At 34.1% G+C, this 25,533-nt stretch overlaps 1 pseudogene across 1 annotated transcript; it reads right to left on the bottom strand.

Annotated features, from left to right (window-relative positions):
• Positions 1-341: 341 nt before the first annotated feature.
• Positions 342-8,738, bottom strand: LOC309866579 (ubiquitin-conjugating enzyme E2 D3 pseudogene; annotated as a pseudogene). Its single transcript has 2 exons — positions 8,729-8,738; positions 342-779 (listed from the first exon to the last, which is right to left on the bottom strand). The product of its transcript is annotated as a ubiquitin-conjugating enzyme E2 D3 pseudogene (transcript).
• Positions 8,739-25,533: the final 16,795 nt, after the last annotated feature.

Raw genomic sequence — 25,533 nt, 5'->3', positions numbered from 1 at the left:
AATAAGACTTTTCAAAATTAACCAGTAGCTATTTCCAATTTTATTTTATTTTTTTTAAGATTTTATTTATTTATTTGAGAGACAGAGATCACAAGTAGGCAGAGAGGCAGGCAGAGAGAGAGAGAGAGAGGGAAGCAGGCTCCCTGCGGAGCAGAGAGCCCGATGCGGGGCTCGATCCCAGGACCCTGAGATCATGACCCGAGCCGAAGGCAGCAGCCCAACCCACTGAGCCACCCAGGCGCCCCTATTTCCAATTTTAGATAGTAATTTATGTTTATATCTTAGTGAACTTAAGAGTCTTGACCAGATACCTTTAAAAAAAATCCAAAAAAACCCAGTAATTTAAAGTTTATTCCAGCTCTAATGCAGGTTATTCTGACTTTAAAGTAGCATCACATGGCATTCCTCTGAGTCCTTTCCTGAGATATTCTTCTGTACTTACCTCTGTCTGTTCTATACATCCAAGCAGTCTCTGGCACTGGGGGTTATCTGGGTTTGGATCACACAGCAGTGAACAAATGGATACAAGAGCTTGAGAAATAGTTAAAGCAGGAGACCACTGTGATCTTAGAATATCGAGACAAATGCTGCCATTACTGTTAATATTTGGATGATAAATTCTTGTTGCAAATGCAACCTTAGGTGGTGTGAAGAGGTATCTGTAGGAAGATGAATTGTCCAAAAGAATATACCACCTTGATATGGGCTGTCATTAGGTCCCGTAATTGTGGCTTGTCAATGAAACACATCATCTCCAACTGAACTTGCCAAACATTGTGCTGGAGGATCATGGCCCAAGTACCAAAATACCCTTTAAGGTGGTCTTAATTTGCAGGGGTTTTTTAAAATTTTTTTTATAAACATATAAAGTATTTTTATCCCCAGGGATACAGGTCTGTGAATTGCCAGGTTTACACACTTCACAGCACTCACCATAGCACATACCCACCCCACTGTCCAAAACCCCACCCCCCCACCCCCCAGCAACCCTCAGTTTGTTTTGTGAGATTTAAGAGTCACTTATGGTTTGTCTCCCTCCCGATTCCATCTTGTTTCATTTATCCTTCTCCTACCTCCCTAACCCCTGACGTTGCATCTCCACTTCCTCATATCAGGGAGATCATATGATAGTTGTCTTTCTCCGATTGACTTATTTTGCTAAGCATGATATCCTCCATCCACGTCATCTCAAATGGCAATATTTCACTTCTTTTGATGGGTACATCACCAGATGAATGGATAAAGAAGATTTGGTATATATATACAATGGAATGCTATACTATGCAGTTTGTAGTTATTTTATAATCATTCTTATTAAGGCATTTTAAAGTAATGCTTTATTTTATTGTTTATCTTCCATGCTTTCTAAAAGAGTTATCATTAGCTGTCTCTACCACCTTTCTATAAAAGCCATAGTCAATGAAGGGTGCATTTTAGCATTTGAAACCTGAGTAGTATTCATAAAATGAATATTAAAAGACACATTGCATTTTTTTATTATCTTGAAAAAAGAGAATATTATGACTTCTGTGCCAACTGTCAAACTCCACTTTAGTAAAGAATATATGCATATATTTATAACACCTTTTACTATACACACAAGCACACACATGTGTTAATTTTTAATGTCATGTTTTCAAACTGGACAACAAAAGGAGAGATACTAATAAGGACCATCTGCTACTTTAAACTTTGCCCTATGTTTTTAATTTCAGTCATGAGTCTCTTAAAGAAAAACAAAAAACATGGGACACCTGGGTGGCTCAGTAGGTTAGAGCCTCTGCCTTCAGTTCAGATCATAATCTCAGGGTCCTGGAATTGAGCCCTACATCAGGCTCTCTGCTCAGAGGGGAGCCTCTCTCTCTCTCTGCCTACTGGTGATCTCTGTCTGTCAAATAAATAAATAAAATATTTTTTAAAAAAGAAAAAAAAAAAGTGACATCAGGGAAGCCTGGTGGCTCAGTTGGTTAAGTGCCTGCCTTTGACTTGGGTCCTGGGTCATGATCCCAGGGTCCTGGGATAAAACCCGCCACCAAGCTCTCTACTCAGCCGGGAGTCTGCTGCTTCCTCTCCCACACCCTTTCAAATAAATAATTAAAATCTTTTAAAAATCCTGATATCATACACATCCACATTAAAGATGCACCAATATAATTTCATTTAGGGGACAGCGATTTCTAGCCACCAGGGTTCAGGACACAGAAGAGGTTTTAACACTTTTTTTTTTTTTTTCTTCAGTTTATACTACCCTATCCCCCTGCTTCACATTTTATATTTTTATGATTGCCTGAATAGAAATAGTTCTATTTTTTTTCTTTTGAAATAACACTGTCTATCCTAGTTTCTGAGATAATACTGCAACATTTTCAAAGTGATATTCACCTCAGCTCTCTTGATCTCTCCAATTAAATTGGTTTTACCTTTTCTACCTTTAAAATCAACTTTACTTTAATAGATACCCCAAGGAAATTCAAGCACAGAAATACTCAGGTGTGATAAATCAGTTTCTGATGATAAAGAAGTTTTGCTCTTTCTATAAATGAACATTTCAGGTGTTGTTTGACTAGATTTGTCAGTCTAAAGAAAACAGAAACGGTTTTTTTTTTCTCATCTTCATTGGATCGTAGTTTTTATTAGGCTTGGATGTTGAGTGCCAGATGCATTCAATGAAAACAAGATTGAATTATCATCTTCATCATAAAGTGGTGATACCAAGGTAGAATACAAGTAAATGTTTTGCCTTTAAAGTAAATTAAGGAAATTATAGTCAATATATTCTTTAGAAACTTGGAGTAAACTTGAAGTCTATCTTGAGAAAAAGACCAGATATTGGACACAGTAACCCAAGGAACGAAGAATAACAGTATCCCTTTACCTACTGAGAAGAACAAGGAAAAATAAACTTCGACATAGTCTTCAAGTGCTTGAAGTTTTATCATGAAAACAAAACAGCAATCTAGTATTTTTAACTTCTATATAAATAGACAAACTGAAAGAGCTTATGTCATAGCATAAATATATGAGATTCCTATATCCTGAACATGAAAAATGATATAAAATTTTAATGGCTTATTCAATATATTGTCAAATTTTAGCTGAGTGTGTGTGGATTTGATGATTTTAGAATCCTCCCAGCTCCACAAGATGCTGAGTCTATCAAAGTATCACCTTTCACTGTTTGATGTGGTTATAACTGCAAAACATCTTTCCATCATGTACAATAAAAACAGACTTCAAAAAACTAGATGAAGCTAGGAATGTTTAATCTAAATTCATTTTACAGAAGTGGAGAAAAAACCCCCAAGATTTTGCAGTGCTTGGGCTTCTTTTTTTTTTCTTCTGTAAAAAAGTAACTTCGTTTTTGAAATAAAAACTGTCATTAGATAATTTTTTACATCTCAGTGGTTTTGTGTAGCTTTGAGCAATATACAATATGTTCTCCTTTCCTTGAGTTGTCTGATATAAGTGAATTTGTGGTGGCGTAAATATATTAAGGGGAATGGATGTTTCACTGTTTAAAATTTGCTAACATCAACACTTCTTTAAAAGAGGAGGACCAAAAAAAAAAAAAAAAAAAAAAAAAAACTTTATCTTTGTGTAAATAATTGTCTTTACCCAAAATAAATCCACCCCAAAATAAACAGCTTCATTTTCATAATAGCTCTATTTAACCAAAACATAGTGCAAAACCAGAATGTAATTGGCAAATTTCACAGTACTTATGTCTATATATAGCAATACTTTAAATCATTATGTATTTTCAAAGAATGATAGCTTCAAGATGGGCCAATTCCCTTTGAAATGACCACCACAAAATGGCTTAAAAATTATCAACATCTTCATGTTTATCTCTGATACACAAATTTATGCTTTACCTATGATACTGAGATTATTATAAAAAGCCCTTGGGCAAAAACCTCCCTCTATCAATCTATAAAGATAACCAAAGGCTAACAATTTATACCAGTTCTTTCAGGTATAATACTGAAACCAAAAATATTACGTCTATATAAGATACAATACAAAAATGAAATTGGGTGTTAGAGTGCTATCTCTCAGAATAATAATAGCACAAATAGCAAATAATAAATAGTATAAAAATATTAAGAAAACTATACATAGGACTTCTTCTGTGCTTGGTAATATTGATTGTAATATCAGATATATTTATTTTATATAATTTTTGAGGTACAATGATTATTTCATCCACTATAAAAATGAGAAAGTGGAGCCACAGGAATTAAGTAATTTCTTAGGGTTACCACATAGAATATGGTAAAGCTAGGATCTGGAAAAAAGTAGACTATTTCTAGAGACCTTCTTCTGAACTATACTGCTGACCCACCTGTCTATAGAAATAATGTTTTTAAAGGCATAAGTAACTTCTGATATTTTTGCTAACCTACTTGGCCTTAATAATATATTTCTAGGTTTTTTAATATTTTACTTCATTCTATTTGTTTTCTGTTGTTGCTGTAACAAATTACCACAAACAGCTTAAAAAGCAACACATATTTCTGGAGCTTGGAGAACAGAGATGGCCTTACTGGGCTAAAATAAAATTGGCAGGGCTGCATGCATTTCTGGAGGCCCTAGGAGAGAATGCATTTTCTTGCTTCTTCCAGCTTTTCAAGGCTGCCTTCTTTCATTGCCTTGTGGCTCCTGAATATTTTCACAGCGAGCAATGCCCAGGAGAATATTTCACTGGGCTCACAGAATTATCTAAGGTAATCCCTTTATTTTAAGTTCAATTGATTAACAACCTCAATTTCATCTGCAAATTTAATTGCCCTTGCCGTGTAATAGAACATATTCAAAGGTTCAGGAGGTTAGGACATATGCATTTTTGGGGACCATTATTCTGCCCACCATACTCATGACATATTTATTATACAGAGTATTTTGTACGTGTGCTGTGTGTGTGTGTGTGTGTGTGTACAAAACATTATCATCACAGTTTAATGGGAGGTTGAATTAATTACCCACTTAATTGTACCTTTGACATTGGGCTATAAAATTCTGTTTTGTTTAGAAAATTTAGAAAACATTACCTGTGTTAACCACTCACGTGTTTGGTTTTTATTGGATATTGCCATTTGGTCAGTGAACCTGTAGCAAGGCATGGCAGTTTTATCTACTCTCCCAGACTCTTGGAACCATGCTGGTAATAACTGAAATTTGAATACTTAACTTCATTCTCTGGTGTAAAATATAAACTCTTTAAGAGTAGAATCCTGTAAGTGTGAAAACTGATTACATTTTGATGACAAGTCTGTTATTATCCTGGGTCACTTGCTTACATTTACTTTGCTTTCTTTTTTAAAATTTTCATCATGAAAAACAAAGGGAAATTAGTGTACACACACACACACACACATATATGTAATCCTATATTATTTAATACATATGCTTATTGTGTCTTAAAATGTTGGATTGGAACATGATTAAGAAAGAGCACTCTTTGTATTGGTATATTTTATATCTAATATTAAAAAGTAGAAGAAAGGGAGCACCTGGGTGGCTCAGTGGGTTAAGCCGTTGCCTTTGGTTCAGGTCTTGATCTCAGGATCATAGGATTGAGCCCACATCAGGCTCTCTGCTACATGGGGAGTCTGCTTCTCTTCCTCTCTCTCTGTCTGCTTCTCTGTCTACTCATGATCTCTGTCAAATAAATAAATAAAATCTTAAAAAAAAAAAGTAGAAGAACACCTGGGTGGCTCAACCATTAAGCAGCTGCCTTTGACTCAGGTCATGATCTCAGGGTCCTGGGATGGAGCCCTGCATTGGGCTCAGCTGGGAAGCTTGCTTCTCTTTCTCCCCTTGCTTGTGTTCCCTCTCTCACTGTTACCTGTGTCTCTCTGTCAAATAAATAAATAAATACAAGAAACTGTTTTAAATATATGGATAGTAAGTTGAATCATATTTGACTTTTTAAGTCATGGCTTATCATTCTGAACCAACATAATCCAGGGGTGCCTGGGTAGGTCAGTCATTGACTGTCTGTCTGCCTTCAGCTCAGGTCATGAACCCAGGGTCCTGGGATGGAGCCCCACATCAGGCTCCCTGCTCAGCAGGGAGCCTGCTTCTCCCTCACCCTCTGATGCTCTCCCTGCTTCTGTTCCCTCTCTTACTGTCTCTCTCTGCATTTCAAATAAATAAATAAAATATAAAAAAAATCCAATAATTTTCTACCTGAAGAAAATATTTATTATCAAGCTGGGAAATTTTCTCTACATTGTATAATATTCCTGAGGGCAATTTTATTGAGGGTTCAAGTCCTTACTTGGAAATAATTACCTAGAGATGTAGGTCTGAAAGAAATAAAGAATGTATACATGCAATCAAACATTAGATGGAAAATAATCACTGTAAACACCTATATGTATGATCCACATTACATAGTGATCATATGACTATATGGTATGAATGAAAAAAGAATTAAACAGAGGCTTAAATATGATTTTAGCGTGGGCCCATGAGGTGAGGTGCAAAAATGCATGGTGCAGTGTTTCTAAACTTTTTTGTTGTTTTAAATTATTACTTCCTAAGGAAACTTACTAAATACACTGATCATTTTTTTAAAATATTTTATTTATTTGTCAGAGAGAGAGAGCACAAGCAGAGGGAGGGAGAGAGGGAGAGGCAGACTCCCTGCTGAACAAGGAGCCAGATGCAGGACTCAATCTTATGACCCTGGGATTGTGACCTGAGCTGAAGGTAGACACTTAAACTGAACCACCCAGGTGTCCCTAAATATACTGTTTTTAACTACTTCTTTCCTTTCATGGAATTTTAATACTGTTATTTACTGTTATGATGGCCCTTTGGAGGACCACACATTAAGATGTCATTTACTGCCCCCCCAAAAACAGTTTTTACCTCCTTGGAGATAGTATCATCCCCATTGAGAATAAACAGAGTGACAGCAACGTCACTGTTTGATAGCAGTGTCAGAGCTTGACAGCAAGCTCAACAGGCTGTTTTCAAAACCTTCATTTTACTGACAGGAAGCTTAGACACAGAGAAGGAAATTGATTTGTCTCAAACAATACATTCTTACTAGGTAGTATGGATAAAATAAAAGAAATATATAACGCATGGAATATGGCCAATTTGCTTCTATACACAAGTAATATTGAGTAAAACAAGAAGCACTGTAGGAAAGGAAAAATACCCCTAAGTACCTACATTATAACTAAGTGATGTAACTGTCAGGTATTACCTCTTAGTCTGATATTTTGATGTAAACAGAATGCAACATTATTTGAAAATTCAAAAACTAAGTATTACTTGTATGATAATGTATAATAGGGGAGGGGAAAAAAACCTCCTTTGAGAGAAACTCAGTCACAGAGACTTACAAATTCCAGTAGAAGGCAAGGCTTGTTTAAAGGTCAATCGCACGTATACTCGGTATTTTCCCCAAGTTAGAGCTTGTTCAACAAAGTAAGGAATTCACAACTGTCAGACGCTGGCATTTCAAAGGGTAAAAGATATCTTTATGAAATAATCAGGACAAAAATCTCTTCAGGCACCATAATGTATTAAATACCACCTGGAAAAGACTATCAAAATTTCTTCTTCTTCTACCTACTTATGAAAAATGATCTCCTTTCTTAGAGTAGGAAAAATAAATATAAAGAAACCACAATCAGGAAGTAAAAGTGCCCTTTGAAGTTAATGTCTTCATATTCCTGATTAAGTGATGGCAAAATATTGTGCGGAAGATTATTGTTGAGATCAGAGCAATAAGCAATGTACTACAATGTACTATGATTAAATTCCATTACATAGAAAGGGGAAAAGTAAGCCATGTTCCTTGGTCATAGGCATAGATGGGATCTGCCAGGCAACTGCATACAATTCTAGCTGGGAGCACTAGACCATTAATTAAAATTACCAGAATTCTTCTTGCCTAACAAAGTATTCTTTTTTTTTTATTTTTTATTTTTTTATAAACTTATATTTTTATCCCCAGGGGTACAGGTCTGTGAATCACCAGGTTTACACACTTCACAGCACTCACCAAAGCACATACCCTCCCCAATGTCCATAATCCCACCCCCTTCTCCCAAACCCCCTCCCCCCAGCAACCCTCAGTTTGTTTTGTGAGATTAAGAGTCACTTATGGTTTGTCTCCCTCCCAATCCCATCTTGTTTCATTTATTCTTCTCCTACCCACTTAAGCACCCATGTTGCATCACCACTTCCTCATATCAGGGAGATCATATGATAGTTGTCTTTCTCTGCTTGACTTATTTCGCTAAGCATGATACGCTCTAGTTCCATCCATGTTGTCGCAAATGGCAAGATTTCATTTCTTTTGATGGCTGCATAGTATTCCATTGTGTATATATACCACATCTTCTTGATCCATTCATCTATTGTTCTAGGTTCTTTCCATAGCATGGCTATTGTGGACATTGCTGCTATAAACATTCGGGTGCATGTGCCCCTTTGGATCACTACGTTTGTATCTTTAGGGTAAATACCCAATAGTGCAATTGTTGGGTCATAGGGCAGTATTCTAAATTTCTTCACATCACGTGCTTTAATTTTAATATGTTCCTAAATGGTTTAGGAATACCTGTTTTAAAGTAACACAGACAGTGTGGATCTCATGGAGAAAACACAATAGTTATAATAAGGGTAATATGTAACAATTCAAAGCAGATATTTAAAATTTGAAGGAAAAAATAAGTAGTTAAGTCCTTGCCTTGGGCCATACCTTTGATCATGTTAACACTCACTCCCCTCGAAACCAACTCTGTTCAACTCACCTATCCTAAGTGTGTCTCCAGGCCAGTAACTCAGGCAAACCTCTCTTCATTTTCATTCATATGAATTTCCTAAGCTTTTGTCAGTTTTTTACTAGCTTTGCTCCTAAATTAATTTTGTTTTACCTGGTTTCTTGTTCCTGATTTGTATTACATCAAGGTCTTCCTCCTACCCTTCATTGGCTACACCTTTCAACCCAATAGACTTTTGGCCTAATATTTTATTCCTAGGTGTCAACTAGAATATAAAACCCAAGTCTCAAGTCCAGATACCACATCACCCAAATTGATATCATTGGTTGATAGCCAAAATTGCCCTATAGAAATCAGACAACTGATTTAGTTGTCTGATTAAATTAAGTTAAACTAAATTTAGTCCCTCATTTATTCTTTTACTCATCTAAAATGTATTTATTGAACAGTTCAATAGGCAGGGAACTCTGCTGGTGTTGGAGACATAATGATAAATAAGAAAGGATGTTTCTTTATTCATGGATCTTACATTTTATTTGAGGAGACAGATATGAAATAAATAACTATAATTGCACAAATAATTTTTCCATTTGATGAATACTACAAATCATCTCAGAGAATGTTGACATTATAGACCTAAAAATTTGTTCTAAGCTGGAAAGTCTGGAAATGCTTCATTGAATAAGAGACATTTAATCTGAGGCTCAAAAAATACAGTTTTCTTTGCATGGAATAAGGAGAAACACAAAACAGAATTAAAAGCATAGACAAAGGACCTAAGATAAGGAGGGGCTTGGGTCATCAGAGGAGACATGAGAAGAATCAGTGTGGCAGAAAGTAAAGGGAGAAAGAAGGTGTGTAAAGATACTGGTAAAAATAAATTGATGCCATATTATATAGCACAATTTTAAGCATTTTGAATATTAATTAGAGAGCTTTGGGAAGACATTGGTAACTATAAAGTTGTGAAATTACAAGATCCTATTTGGGCTTTGTAAGCATTTTTTTGACAAAGAGTATGGATAATGGATTGGGGGCTTATAAAAGAGGCTACTAAAAAATCAGATCAAAGGACACAAGAGTGAAAAGACAAAGAATGAGAGAGGACACAAATATATGTCTGTAAGGGATTAGTATCTGGAATATATAAAGAACTCCTATAACTCAACAACTGAAAAATGAAATAACTCTATTTTAAAATGGCCCAAGGACTTGAATAGACATTTCTTTAAAAATTATATACAAATAGCCAAAAAGCATATGAAAATGTGATTAAAATCCCTAATCATCATAGAAGTTAATTTAACACCACACTGAGGTATCACCTCATGCCCGTTAGGATAGCTACCACTAAGAAAAGAAGAGGAGAGGAGAAGGGAGAGGGGAGAGAGGAAAGAAAAGAGAAAAGAAAACAGAACAAATGCTGGGAGAATGTAGAGGAATTGAAATCCTTGTGTGCTATTAGTGGAAATGTAAATATGTTGCAAATGCAATGGCAAACAGTAGGAAAGCCACTCAAAAAAATTAAAAATATAGAACTACAATGCCACTGCTGGGTATATATACAAATAGTTGAAAGCAGTGTCTTTAAAAAAATATTTGTCCACCCATGTTTATAGCAGCACTATTCATAATAACCAAGAGATGGAAGCAACCCAAATGTCCAGTAACAGATGAATGAGTAGATGAAATGTATATATCCATACTACACATTACATATACATACATACTATAGATTATTATATTATATAATATATTATATATTTAATATATACTTATATATTATATATAATATATAATGATATATAAAGTATAATATTTAATTTATATATATTATATATACATACTGCAGTATATACATAATACAGATTATTCAGTCTTAGGAAAGTAATCCTGTCGCATAATGCAACATGGATGAACTTTGAGGACTTTAGGCTAAATGAAATAAGCCAATCATAAAAGAACAAATACACTGATTCTATAATTTTAGGTAGATAAAGTAGTCAAATTCTTAGAAAATGGGATGGAAATAACTATGGGCTGAAGGGAGATCTGGGAAGGGAAGCTTCTCAAAAACTATAGTTTTAGATTTGCAAGATGAAAAAGTTCTGGAGATCTGTCTTACAACAGTGTGAATTAATACACTTAATGCTACTGAACTGTACACTTAACAATGGTTGAGATAATAGATCTTATGTTTTTTAGCCACAATAAAAAATCAATTAGGAGTTATTGCTACAGTTAAAATAATGAATTGTTGTTTGGATTAGAATTGTAACAGTGAGATCAAGAGAAAAGGATAAATGTAAAAGAGAGTTAAAGTAGAATAAACATGCATATTACATGAAATATGTAGGACAAGGGAGAGGAACCAGCCAAAGAAGTGTTAATATTTTTTTGAATTGTAAAGCTGTATTTGTGTCAGTATTGTGCCTGGGATACATATTTAAAATTTGTTAGTATGTAAGTAAGAAAAATTATGGCATGAGATGAAATTATGAAGGGAGTAAGAGGCTAAAGAAAAAAGTGAGCTATAAAGAGAATCTAGAGCTTTATCTGAACATATCCAGAGTTTATAAGTCAAATCAAGGAAAATGAGTGGATAAGTAAAGTCTAAGAAGGAAGTATATTAATAGATGTACTCCAAATCAGTTAATCACCTAGACTCATATTTACCAATTCTTTGTTCATTCCCTCTTAATATTAACAAAAAAAGATTACATAAAGAAAGAATTCCCCATATAGTCTAATCTTACACACTATGATGATCAGTGAGAAAAAGTGTAAGGTTTCAATTAATTCTTTTTTTTTGTTGTTTTGATTTATGTAAAGATTTGTTGAAATATAGATCAGGATGTCATTCCTAAATAAGCCACAGACCTATAACTTCACAATCACATGCAAATCCATATATGGTTTAAATTCGTGTGTAAATTTTTCATTCTTAAAGAGTTGAGGAAACAAAAACTAAATCTTTTCCACTCTCAAGATTACAAATATCAACCATGATATATGTCAAAACTACTGTCAAAAAATAGCAATCAAGTGCCCTTATTTGTAGTGATACACAAAGAAAGAAACTTGAATCAAAAGGTGCTTATCTTCTTACCTCCACAACTGAGAGCAATTGGAAATTTCATTTGTATTCACATTAGATGGCATGTTACATACACTTGGGTTTCACTTTTTGTAGTTTATTTGGGGGCAGAAAGAGTAAGGTTATGTAGAAGTTATTGGAGGTACATTATTAATACATGATAACTTTAAAGGATAGGTTAAGTCAACTAATTGAGTGTATTCACTGTAACTGAATTTACTGTGTAGATTCACCAGAGTTCAGAATATTTTGTTATAGTGTAACAGATTGACTATGTCTGGGGTACTAGCACTTATATGCATCGTTCATGAACAACTTTTAGCACATAATCATTTCTTGCCACTTTTTATTCAATACCAACTGAGCACATTGAAAAAACACTCAAAGTACCTCCTAATTCTTAAAAGTAATTTTTAAGTTGTAGATACATTGATGGATTAATGTTCAAGTCCCTATTTCTTGTAAAGAAAATAAAGTGGGATGTAGCTAAATATATTATCACTGTACTGTTAGTCACATTGTAGATGATTTGCTATTAAACAGAGGTAGATATCTTATTAATAAAGAAATTTTAAATCTATCCTTGAATCCCTACCTTATGAAATAGTGAGGGTTTTAGGCATTATAACTCACTTACATTTTTATTATTTGTTGTTCTTCTGTTAAGATGACCTAATCTTAGTTTCTCTGCATTTCAGTTTACATAGACAAATAAGTGTTACACACATTTTTAAATCTATGCAATGAAAAATTTGGGGTAGAAGGCAAATAACTTCTTGAGTAAAATTTTTCTTAATTTTAAGATACTACTTGAGTAAAGTATGTCTTAAGATTTGTTTCTGCCTATTTTTTTTTTGAGGGTTCTTCAGTTGATATCAGAACTATCCATTCAATAAAATTAATTGCAAAGACATTTTTAAAATACTACTCCTTTAGAAACTAAACTTTCTTGTTCTGATCATCTTGCTATATTGGAATGTAATTTTCATTATGTTAGTCATTCAATATGTTACCATTGATGTTTACTTTGTTATGAGTCTTGCTTTTTGGAAATCTGTTTATTTCTGGGGTAATTTGTAGATATTTGAATTCACTTTTATTTTGTCTTTTTTTAAAAAGATTCTGTCAGTTACCCTGATATGATTATGAATATATTGAAAGCTGACAATGACATACCATTTCCATGTTATTAGAAAAAATGTTTTCACTGAGAATTGCAAATATATAAATAATGACCTTAATATTCTTACAGACTACAGCCTGTAATGTAGAACTATAGAATAAGAAATATAATCTGAAAATAAAGCTCAAGTATAATAAAAAAACAAATTTATAAGAATAAAACAAAAGAAAAAAAAGAATAAAACAAAAGAACATGAGGTATTTTAAAATAATCTGTTTCATTTCAACAGGCATCGTGGGTCATTGCAGGAAATTATTATGTTTTAATGAATTCTAAGGGAAAATATTAGTATGATAAAGTAACTTTTAATAATATTATGAGGTGAGTGCTGTGAATTGTGTAAGACTGATGATTCACAGACCTGTACCCCTGAAACAAATAATACATTATATGTTAATTTTTTAAAAAAGAAAAAATATTATAAGAAAATATGAATATATCTATGGGGTCATAAACATATACATATTTACTTACATATGATATATGTACATCTATATGATGCATCCCAGGACCCTGAGATCATGACCTGAGCCAAAGGCAAAGGCTTAACCCACTGAGCCACCCAGGTGCCCTTAAATGAATATTTTTTAAAGAAACGTCTTTCCACATCACTCAAGAGTTAAATCACAATAATTATTCATGACATCACAAAGATCCCTTGGACCACTTAAAACAATTTTTTATGTGTGGTTCCATATCACGGCCAAATTTTAATAGAGATGACTATCCCAATGACAGGAAATTCTTTGCTCAGTGTACTGAATTCATGATTAAATCTATACCAATGGAGGAAAACAAAAACTATAAAATAGGGAAGCTTGTAGGAGGAGTCAAGAGTCTAAAATTATATTGAATGCATATACCCCTTAATGATGAGTACTTTCCTACAGGTTAACAACTCCCATTGCGCGCACGCTCTCTCTCTCTCTTTCTCTCTTTTTTCTTTTTTTAAGATTTTATTTATTTATTTGAGAGAGAGAGAGAAATCATTAGTGGGGAAGGGACAGAAGAAGATGGAGGAGCAGACTCCCTGATGAGCAAGAAGTCAGATGTGGGGCCTGATCATGACCTGAGTCAAAAGGAGACATTTAGGGGCACCTGGGTGGCTCAGTGGGTTAAAGCCTCTGCCTTCGGCTCAGGCCATGATCCCAGGGGCCTGGGATTGAGCCCCACATCCGGCTCTCTGCTCGGTGGGGAGCCTGCTTCCTCCTCTCTCTCTGCCTGCCTCTCTGCCTACTTGTGATCTCTGTCTGTCAAATAAATAAATTAAAAAATCTAAAAAAAAAAAAAAAGGAGACATTTAACCAAGTGAGCCACTTGGGCAACCCCCCACCCCCCAACTACTGCTTTCTTATATTACAAGGAAATACATGTTGGACCACAAGATGGTTATGTTTAGTGATACATGTAAGGACATGCTACCTCTAGTCCCTATAAGTCTTAGGATCTTTTGAAAGTCTTTATTGACTTCTACCTAAGGTACCCTCCCTGTCCTTGTCCCTAAATAGCTAATGGTGTCCATTGATATTTTCCATTTAATAACTCAAAGGGAAAATAATGGTATTATTTAAATTTTTTCTAACTATCACTCCATTTCATTTTGTTTCTTTTTTCCAGTAATAATTATCAAACCCTTATAGCCTTTGTAGTTATGAATAACAACCAGTTTGCTATTGCTTTAAACAAAAATGGAAATGAACATGGAAGGAAAAAAGAAGACAACGTATTTATCACTTACTTTTCTCCTGAGAACATAGGACTTTAATTTTATTAAAAACAAATAGACTCCTGTTTTCAGTCTGGCATATAAAGAGCTTGAAAATCATCACTCCATCCTAACATTTCACTGGATTTAAAATTATTGATTGGTATTTTTTTTAAACACTAAAATATATCAACACATTTTATTCTGTCCTCTATATTTTCTTTTGAAAGTCAGATGTCAGACATATAGTTGTTCCCTGGAAACTCTTTGTGTGTGTGTGTGTGTGTGTTTCCTTACTTGAATTCATTGGGCTTCTAGAATCTGAGGCTCGATGTCATTCATTATTTTGAGAAAATTCTCAAAGTATCTCTTGAAATTTCACTTTTGCATCATGCTCTCTTTTATTTCTTTTGGTCCCCAAATTAACTTTTTTGGTTTTTCACTATGTTCCATTTATCCCTTATGCTCTTTTCTTAATTTTCTTTCACTTTTTCTGCATATTTTGGTCAAAACTTTCATATTTTTAACTTTCCATTTTTACCCATCCTGTCTTCAGCTATGCCTAATCTGTTAAACTTAACCATTGTATTCTTAATTTCATTCATTGTATTTTTTTCTTAAAAAAAAAGATTTAGTTACTTATTTGAGGTAGGGAGAGAGAACATGAGCAGGAGGGGCAGAAGGAGAGGGAGACAGAAACTCCAGCAAAGATGTGGGACTCGATCTCACATCCCTGAAATTATGACCTGAGCCTAAACCAGGAGTCAGATTCCTATTCAACTCTCCTGAAGTGCCCCTCATTGTATTTTTTTTTTTAATTTGACTGTCTTTTTTCAGATTGTAATATCTGGAGAAACTACTCATCATTATCTTGAATGATTATCAAGATACTTAAAGTCTTTGATTACTTCAGTTTCAAGATCATTTACATATCTCTTTCTCCTGGTTTTGTTTCCTCTCCTAGAGTTGGGTCATTTCCTTTGTATAAAATGATTGACAAGACTAACTTCAAGATTTGGTTGGTGTTTTCTACTAATAGAATTTTCTTTTTCTTTGTGATAGGAAATTAGAATAGTTGCGTATACATTTAATATAATACAAGATTTAGGTAATTTGAAACTGAACTTCTTTCTTTGTATAACCTAGACAATCTTTGCTTTTGTACTTTCTTTGGTAATAGTGTTTATAAGATCCTCACTAGAAATATGCATGGTATAAGGGTGCTGCTTTGTTAATCTCTGAAATACAAATTTTATCTTCCAATTGTACAGAATTACTTCAATCTATATTTACCTTCTGGTATAATAGTCATTTTGTTGGTTTGTTTATTTGACTCTAACTCTCTAGATAGAATACCAGTCAAGAAAGCAGCAGATTCCTCAAGGAGGCTCATGGACTCTCTCAAACTCATTGATAAAATTTCATATTCATCTAGAGGCATTTAGTTTTCACTGGGATTTGAAACCCTTCTCTTGTCTGGATAGCTTGATTGCTCAGATTACTTGAAACAACTATTGTCTGTTTATTCATCTGTTTTAAAGTACCATGACTTTTCTAACTTTCATTGGTAGATGAATTGGTTTCATAGCATATAACTCTGCCATTACTATAAGTGGGAATTTATATATGCAAATTATCATGCATAGAAATAAGTATACTTTTATGTTAATTATCAAGAGAAGGACTGATTGTAAAATTATTAAAAGAAATCTTGTAAATACAGCATTATAAGTTTGGAATCAGGCTAATATTATAAAAGTAAAATGTTATGAACATCTCCAAAAAATCAGACAGCCCTTTATTGTCACAAAGTCAACTAGAAGTTGGGTTTTCTGATTCCAGATGTAGGCTCTTAACTACTCAGTTTGATAACACAAGTTCAAGTTTACAAAATATTTTCTGTGGATTTCATGGTTAATTGTGCAGCTCTTCTTTTCTATCTAGGAAACCATAGCAGTATTCCCTGGTTGGTAGTATGAAAAGTCAATGTCCTAATATTGTTATAAGTGTATATGACAGCATAACATTTCAGTGGCTGACTTACTGAAAAACAACTGAAGAAATAATATTTTTTCAACAATTTTTACATTAGTTTACTTTTACCTTATCTTCTTGCCTGAAGCATGTAATTTTAGTCCTGTAGCCAAGCTATTGAAGCTCTATCTTTATGTATGAAAACTTAAAAATGGATATGGAGCCAAAATGACATTAAAAAACTTTCTCATGGATGTTTATTGAAGGAATATTTTTTCTCTTCTCTTCATACTTCTCTTCATATGTCAATTCTTCTTTTGTTTTCAAAATATAAAAATAATCAAATCTCTTATTTCAAATCATCTCTAAGAACATGTGGAGTGACTATAGCAGGGACCAAATTTAACATTATGAGCATGATAAATTTAAAGCAGATGTATAACTATGTAAATACCGTCAATTCACTTAAGTGAAAAAAATGAGCACAAATGAGAGCAAAACTTTGATAAGCAGTCATGATTTCTTCTAAATCGTTTGGACAATTTTATTTTTATTTTCTTTTAAACTGATGTAGATTTTTATTGAGATTAAATTTTAATCCATTCTTGCTGTTTAGAGGAAACATCTCCCTTAGCAAAAACCAAGCTGGGATATCTTGAAGAATATAATTAACTAAAACCCTTTAAAAACTGAAAATTAGAAGTGAAAAACACTTCAAAAAAATAAAGTTCTAAATATATCATTACATGAAATGATTAAATGCAGAATAACTTATAAGCAACTGTCTGTGTTTTAGAAAATTTAGATTTGCAATCAAAATGCAAGTATCATTTAGTTTTTATTAACTAGTTATTAATACCAGGACACTGCTGCATTTTAATGAAAAATGACTATCAAATACTCATTTACCTTTATGATTCTTTCAGTAATTGGTTATTATACTAACTGTAACATTATTCAGTTTTAAAATATCTACTCCTTAAATATCTTTCTTATGGGAACTATTCCCATTATAAGGAAACAACATGCAGTTATGCTCCCACTGGGTCAGAACCAAACCTGTGCCGTAATATACTCATATTGAAGCCCATTTTACTTTTTTTTTCTTATCAGACCTTTATATTTCTATGCTAGGAAGTGTATCTATGTATTCTAATCACCAAATGTAAGCTGCACTTTAATATTAATAATGAAGTTGTTTAATATTAACGAATTTAAAGGGTGAAGAACAAAAACTTATTTTAAATATTTGAAACAGCAAGTTAGATAATTAGTTCTCATTGAAGCCATTAATTTTCACAGTACTGCTGGAGCACTTATTAAACTCTTTTGATTACATTTCATATACTTGCTTAGTTAAGTGATTCTTAATTACAAAATGACATGGAAAAATTATTTCAGTTATATTTTTTCCTTCTCTAGTGCCTTGGTTGAATAAATTTCATTACATAAGGATACAATTAATAAGGGCACTTTTTAATTTTAAAGGATATTTGACCATTTTATTTTATCATGATATATATACATATATATGTATACATGTGCCCACACATATATATTTATGTGAGAGAAGTTTTCATTAAAGTAACTACTAATGCAATCTCAATTGTGTTTATAGTTTAGATTGGTATTTATCAAGACCACCTTCATAATTTAAACAGGATAGAAAACTGTACACTTTTAGATCAAACTGTTTCTTACTGAGAGTAGAGATTCAGGAAGGAAATCTAACAGGTGTCTAGCTCTCTAAGCAAATAGAACTAATGAGGAAAATTTTCATTTTGCAGAGAATAAAAGGAAAGAGTAAGACACATAGCATCAATTAAGGAATATATGATAAAGCCATCTGGCTTGATGATGTAAATAGATAAGTTCCATATGCAGTTCTCAATATTGGCAGCATTGCAAGAGTACTTAAATGAGCACCAAATCCACTTAAACATCTGCCGGGACACTCATGCAGGTAAAGCAAATGTACCTAGCTGATACTTGATTAATCTTGCTGACCAATGCATACTTCACTCACAAAGAAAACATCAAGGGACTCTGATGAACTGAATCATGTATGACCAATACAACTATTGGGCCAAATGTAACTGATAAAGTGGGTCTTTAGAAGTAGGTGACCATGAAACTGAAAAAAACACAATATACAGAAAGCAATAGTCCAGGTTGTACAAAAGTGTTTTATAGAATTTAAAGAAACAGTGTGCCAGCTTTCATGGACAGATATCTAAAAGGGAAAACAGAATAAAAGAATCTGGAAGTCCACGAATATGTAAGGTTGACTTGCCAATCACATATTGTACTGATTCATTGATTTATTTAACAAAGACTGTTTTGTTTTGTTTTGGTTTTTTCCTTCTAGATATTAGGCACCATTTTTTCTGAGGGGAAAATTTTAAAAAATAGAGAAAGAAAAGCTTAAATAAACCAATATATTTTTACAGAAAATTCTCCAAAAGGTTCAAATTTTTATTTAATATACAATGAAAAAAAAATTAAGGTACCCCTGAGAAAATGTTTTGCATGAAAAGAAAAACATTAAGAGAAGTTTAATTATGAACATTTTATATTCAAAATAAAAATATATGTACAATGGAAAGGACAATGCTCACTTCTGTTTCACCTAATAAAAAGCAATCTTAGAGAGCAATGCAGCAATTATGTTTCTGTAGCAGCAGTTCCCCAATTTGATGTGCTCACCAGTGCACAGTGAAGATGTTTTTCATTAAGACATAGGAAATATTTGAAATTAGAACGATAATTATTGGTTATCTGATGATACTACCAATATTTTCTTAGAAAACAATAACATGCTGGTTAACATGATTGCAGTTGCCTATATTTCTTATAGGCAAAATTAATTCTTGCATAATTAGCACTGCTATTGATTTACATATATTTATTTATTAGATATGTGAACTTAGTGGTAAACATGGATAATATCTTTATTTTCATCCACATATTCATTCATTAAACAAATATTATCAAACATCTACTATTTCTAGACACTGGCATATCACTTGGAAAATGTCAGAGAATCAATCAGACTTATGGACTTACGGATATATTTTAAAGGTAGAGCCATCTGAATTCCCCAACAGAATGAATATAGGTTGTGAGAAAAAAAGAATCAAGAATGCCTCTGGGGGGCCTGGGTGGCTCAGTCATTTGGGTGTCTGCCTTCCACTCAGATCATCATTCTGGGGTCATGGGATATAGCCCTGTGTCAGGCATCCCTGTGGGAAGGTGGGAGGTCTGCTTCTCCCTCTCCTTCTGCCTGTCCCCCTCCACTCATGCTCTGTCTCTCTCTTTCTCAAATAAATAAATAAATAAAATCTTTAGGGAATAAAAAAAAAGATTCCAGAATGTTTTTCCAGAGCAAAATTATCCTATGGATTCATAAGAGGAAAGTAAAGAAAAAAAAATGATTTGAGTGGAAAAGAAGTATAAATCAAATTCCAAAGAACACTAAACCAGAGCCATCCTTCACAGAACACAGCGATTAAAATTTTGAGACAGCCTTAGATGAGTCTAAGTAAAAATAAGTAGATAGAGAAAACTCACAATGAGAAACAAAAATTGTTTTTAAAAACTATGGAAAGTGAGAGGAACATAATAGTACCATTAGAGGAAAAATTAAGCTAAGTGAAAGCCTCACTTGTTGGAAAAGAGAAAATAAAACAACCCCTCCAGTCAATAAAAGGTGTTACAGTGAAATCTTATATACACAACAAACCACATGCATTAAAGATGTCAAATTTGAAGCAAACAGTGTTCTAAAATCAGGTCTTTCCACTGTATTCATAGCTAGAGGAATAGGATCAATAAGAATGGTAGAGGCGTCCCAGTAAAAAGCAAAGTTCTGGGAATTATTTCTCTAAAATAAAGAAAAAAGTACAGAAAAAAGAGACAGATTTTGTCACCCCATGATCATAGGTATGAATAACACATAGTAACATCTGGAGGCAATCTGCTTCATATGCTATGGGAGAAGCATGTTCATGAGAAAAATAATTTTGACTTCCTACTCACTTCCAAAAATAATCTAAATAAGTGCTTTTTATTCTTCCCATCAAATCAGAAGACTGGGCCTGTAAGAATAACAGATACATGCAACAGAATAATATTTTTGAGATACTGATTTTTTTTTCCTGACATTTCTTCCTTCCCCCCACCCCATCATTCCATTCAATTAAAGAGATACAGAATTATTATCTTGGGGTAAGGGGTATAAATTTGATAGAAAATAGAAAATATTCTTTAAGTCTTTGCCAACTTTTCTCTCCAAAGTACTACAGCCCTTGAAAAAAAAAAAAATTGGAACACTTATAGCATATTTTAAATGTTTGGTGAGTGAGATTTGAGGATTACATATCATTTTGCTGGGGCAGTGTGTTCTTTATCTGGGAACAATAAACACCTACAGTATGAACTAGACGATTTCTCCACTGTTAGCAAAATATAATTTAGCCTGAAATGTCAAGAGTGCTGAGACTGGGGAGCTCCTTGCTTTGGGGAAACTGGGGAATATTCTTTTAGTTTTGTAGGAAGAAAGAGAATATAGGTGAGTAAAGAGACTAAAGGCAGCAGGGGATTTTGTAGGAAGGAATCCATTGACCTGGAAAAAGCTTTGGCTGCTGTGTGGACATCTTGTCTCAAAGCTGACACCTAGAGGCATGACACAGCCACAATAAAGGAAGGACTGTGCATTGTGTTCAGGCTAATGTGGTCTGAGCCTGGGAGAAATGATGGCACTTTTGTATGTCAGGGAAGCTATAAATGATCTCATGTCTTGGGGCACAGAAAAGGTGGCGAGAGGTGACTGCAGCTGAAAATGCTAGGCAAAGGACAGGCAGAAGCATTTCAGTGGAGAACTGGAGACAGAGGCCCAGGGGATGATCTTTAATCTACCAGCTCTACCACGAAGCTGTGGCTTGAGGTGGATACAGAGAGCTGAGCCCTAGAAGAGAAGAAACTCAACGAGGGTGCTGTCCAGCAACAGAGGAAATATCTCCCAGGAAGCCAGTGAAGTGTAGGACACAAGGAAAAGTTTTCATAGAAATAAGTTTAAAATCATTCTGTTTCAGGTGGTTATACTAGAGGTTGGGCTAGGCAAACCAAACATTGAAATATCTAAAGCTAATTTTAAATATGTCAGATTAAGGAATAGAAAATATTCCTCACTTTTTCCAAGTACAGAGTTTTAAAGATTGGGCTATGGATGATTTTTAATAAAAGTCTGAGCTTGTTGCTATTGTTTTGTTCTGCTTTGTTTTTGCTTTGTTTTTCTTTAATATTGTGTTTGGGTTTTTTTTCTAATTTATTTTTTATTTTCAGCATAACAGTATTCATTATTTTTGCACCACACCCAGTGCTCCACGCAATCCGTAATACCCACCACCTGGTATCTCGACCTCCCAACCCCACCCCTTCAAAACCCTCAGATTGTTTTTCAGAGTACATAATCTTTCATGGTTCACCTCCCCTTCCAATTTCCCCCAACTCCCTTCTCCTCTCTATCTCCCCATGTCCTCCATGCTATTTGTTATGCTCCACAAATAAGTGAAACCATATGATAATTGACTCTCTCTGCTTCACTTATTTCACTCAGAATAATCTCTTCTAGTCTTGTCCATGTTGCTACAAAAGTTGGGTATTCGTCCTTTCTGATGGAAGCATAATACTCCATAGTGTATATGGACCACATCTTCCTTATACATTAGTCCATTGAAGGGCATCTTGGTTCTTTCCACAGTTTGGCAACCGTGGCCATTGCTGCTATAAACATTGAGGTACAGATGGCCCTTCTTTTCACTACATCTGTATCTTTGGGATAAATACTCAGTAGCGCAATGGCAGGGTCATAGGGAAGCTTTATTTTTAATTTCTTGAGGAATCTCCACACTGCTCTCCAAAGAGGCTGCACCAACTTGCATTCCCACCAACAGTGGAAGAGGGCTCCCCTTTCTCCACATCCTCTCCAACACATGTTGTTTCTTGTCTTGCTAATTTTGGCCATTCTAACTGGTGTAAGGTGATATCTCAATGCAGTTTTAATTTGAATCTCCCTGATGGCTAGTGATGATGAACATTTTTTCATGTGTCTGATAGCCATTTGTATGTCTTCATTGGAGAAGTGTCTGTCCATATCTTCTGCCCATTTTTTGATATGTTTGTCTGTTTTGTGTGTGTTGAGTTTGAGGAGTTCATTATAGATCCTGGATATCAACCTTTTGTCTGTACTGTCATTTGAAAATATCTTCTCCCATTCTGTGGGTTGCCTCTTTGTTTTCTAGACTGTTTCCTTTGCTGTGCAGAAGCTGTTGATTTTGATGAAGTCCCAAAAGTTCATCTTCGCTTTTGTTTCCTTTGCCTTTGGAGACATATCTTGAAAGAAGTTGCTGTGGCTGATATTGAAGAGATTACTGCCTATGTTCTCCTGTAGGATTCTGATGGATTCCTGTCTCACATTGAGGTCTTTTATCCATTTTGAGTTTTTCTTTGTGTACGGTGTAAGAGAATGATAGAGTATTATTCTTCTACATATAGCTGCCCAGTTTTCCCAGCACCATCTATTGAAGAGACTGTCTTTTTTCCTCTGTATATATTTTTTTTCACATTTACAGGATTATTTAATAAATAAAAGGCCAAAACATACTTAAGAAACTTGAATATATAAACCTTATTTGATACCTCCCCTATAAAAATCAACTATAAAACAATCCAAAAAGTTTGAATGATGACTATACATTGTAATACTAAGTAGTTCTTGGCAACTTTTAGGAGTGCTTATTATAAGGTGATTATTTGGAAAATACCATTTATGGAAATGTATTACAATACTGACAGACAAAATGGGTCAAGTGTCTCAAATGTGCTTTAAAATGATCTGGGTCTTATAGATTAGACCAGAGTTTATAATTCTTTAAAGCCGAGTGGTTGAGTTTAGGGTGGCCCAACAATGCATGTATATCTTGAATAGTTACTACAAATTAGTTGACTTTGAAAAAAAGTCTTAAAGTTTCTACAAGCCTAATGGTCTAATTAGAATTTTTTGTGATTTGTTTTTAGGGTCGAAGATTATTTGACCATAGAGTTGAGGGTCCATATCTGCTCTCTACTCTGTTCCACTGGTCTATGTGTCTGTTTTTATGCCAGTACCATGCTGTCTTGTAGTTAGAGATACAGAAGGACTATTCTTTTTTTTTTTTTTAACTGTCTAACTAATGTTAGACATTCTAACTAAAATGTCTGGGATTGACAACACTGAATAATGCCGTTTTTGAAACTTGTAGTCTCTTATTATCATTCTACCCTTAAAATTTCTGGCAGAGCTTAGAGGGGTGGCGGCAAAATAGAAGTTTGGTGTTTTTTGATTTTGGGGGCTTTTGCGTGAATGAACTGATATCTTTATATCATGGATCTATAAAGATATTAGTGTTACAACTCTCTTAAAGTCTTCGCTATTTAAGTGGCTTTTTAAAATATCAAATTTTAGTAACTTTTTTAAAATACCAAATTTAAAATATCAAATATGCTGTCTCGTGCATATCGTAAGTGTTTATCAGCACCCCTACCTACTAGATGCCAGGAATTCCACCCCACCCCAGTTTCCTGGTGACATTCAGAAATGGCTCCCGATTTTGCCAAATGTGTTCTGGTGGATGGTGAGGAGGGGCGCAAAATCGCTCCCAGATGAAGAACGCTGCTCCAGCAAAATGATATCAAAAGTTAATAGCTCTGTCTTTAATAACTAAATTTACTAAGCACTGAGTATGTGTCAATGATTCAAACCTATGCAGACTGACATCAAAGTGCATTGCAGTAGTTAGAGCTACCCTCTAGCTTAGGTTAGATAGTTCCCAGAGCCTATTGTCTAATACTTCTAAGACTTAATACTAGCTGCAAGGAGTCTGGGGAATGAAATTTTTATTCTGGAAATTCATGGAACCAGTTAAATTTGTAATGCTATGAAAGAGGAAAAATCAGGTTTGGAGGACAACTAGAAATCTGTGCCCCTGGCTAATTGGAATAAATAGTTAATAGAATCTCCTATAAAAACATTATCTTCATCTTCCCTCCTAGTATAAGAATCAATATTGATGAACTTGTTTAGATGACCTATCCTATAGATTCTCTACATGCTGTGTGATTAATACTGAAATATTTGTCTATTAAAATTAATATAAAATCAGGCACCAGGGTAGCTCAATGGGTTAAGCCTCTGCCTTCAGTTCAGGTCATGATCTCAGGATCCTGGGATTAAGTCCCACACTGGGCTCTTTGCTTGGTGGGGAGCCTTCTTCCCCTCTTTCTCTGCCTGTCTCTCTGCCTACTTGTGATCTCACTCCCTCTGTCAAATAGATACATTTTTTAAAAAATTATATAAAATTAAAAATAAATTTGAGGTTTGTTACCAAAAAGTATCCCTTATTGTTCTTAAGAAGTACCTCTATGGGAATGCCTGACCCTTTTTTCCAAGGTAAGCATTTTTCACACCAATGTTAAAGTAAAATAACAGCATCTGTGAAACTAACAGCTAAAGTACTATGTATGATTTGTTCAATTATTTTGTCATATGAAATCTAATATATTTTATGATTTTCAAAGAATATATGATGTTCCTCTTGTTGTGTCTATTGGCTTGAAATCTTGATGGCAGAGTTTATGGCCTTCACTACCATTTCTGATCATTGCTGTTATGTGGGCAATCCTCGAGGTATGGTATGAAATGCTAATTATATAAACTACCTTTTCTTTGACATTGCATTTTTTTTAAGAGTATTTAAGCTGCTATTAAATGAGAAATGTACTAATG

The sequence above is a fragment of the Mustela nivalis genome (assembly GCF_964662115.1).
Source record: "Mustela nivalis genome assembly, chromosome: 6".
Taxonomy (NCBI): domain Eukaryota; kingdom Metazoa; phylum Chordata; class Mammalia; order Carnivora; family Mustelidae; genus Mustela; species Mustela nivalis.
This window is presented reverse-complemented; position numbering and strand designations above follow the sequence as displayed.